This window comes from Chrysochloris asiatica, unplaced genomic scaffold (genome assembly GCF_000296735.1).
Source record: "Chrysochloris asiatica unplaced genomic scaffold, ChrAsi1.0 scaffold00179, whole genome shotgun sequence".
NCBI lineage: Eukaryota > Metazoa > Chordata > Mammalia > Afrosoricida > Chrysochloridae > Chrysochloris > Chrysochloris asiatica.
The window spans coordinates 43685-44683 of NW_006408697.1; the positions used below are offsets into that span (position 1 = coordinate 43685).

Consider the following 999-nt stretch of genomic DNA (forward strand, 5'->3'; position numbering starts at 1 on the left):
AATTCCTGAATAGCGGTTGCAGATAACTTTCCCTTTTTTAGATAAATAATTCGCGTTTTCAACAATTTGTCCTTAACTAATATGGAAAGGGAATACTTATAAATTGTAAAAATAAATACTAAACATTAATAAATGCCATTTTAAAACTGTAGTAAATAGTTTTGTTTTTTGTTCATTATTGGGTTTTTTGTTGTTTTTTTTGCAGTTAGGAAACATTTCCAAGTTTTATTCATAATATTGGTAATCAAAGTTGCAAAGGAAGATTTATAGAGCCACATATCAATAACAGAACAAGATGGAAATGAAATATTCCGAAGTCATCTGGAAGTTTCCAAGGAACACACACACGGGTAGAAATCTAGGGTTAAACTGTGGTCCCATAACAGGTTATATTCGTTCTTGCATTTTCTCAATAAGTTCTTCCTTGTATTTGCCTTTCTGTTTTCCAACTTGTGAGATTTGGCTTTGCGTTCAAGAAATTTTTTTCCCGATCTTTGTCCAATTTGAGCCTGGTGATAACCACCTTGCTCGGGTGAATGCCCACATGGCCAATTGTACCATTACATTAGCCTTCTCGCTGCACCTTCTCAATGTAGATGACAGACTTCTTTCTGTACACCTAGACTACCTTGCTAATCTGCTGGCCTTTGTCATCTGGACCTCGTCGTCCTTGCGGATGGGCATGGAGAGGATGTTATACTTCAACCGCAGCTTCGTGGGCAGTGGGGACAACATGATCTTCCTGCACACGTGCAAGGGAGCATTGAAGTGGCGTTTGCGGTTCTTGCTGCGGTCTGAGGTTACGAAGGGGTTGAACTACATGGTGGCAGTCGGGCGTCTGGCAGCCTCCGAAGCTCCAAGCACAGGCTGTAGTAAATAGATTTTGTTGTTGTTGTTTGTTTTTACTTTTAAATAAACATTATGATGTGAAATATATATATTTTGTTGTTGTTAAGTGCCGTCGAGTCGGTTCCGACCCATAGCGACCCTGTACAGGGT

The 999-nt window shown here is 39.5% G+C and overlaps 1 pseudogene; it reads right to left on the minus strand.

The window, feature by feature from the left end:
• Positions 1 to 387: 387 nt before the first annotated feature.
• LOC102823891 lies at positions 388 to 822 on the minus strand (annotated as a pseudogene).
• Positions 823 to 999: the final 177 nt, after the last annotated feature.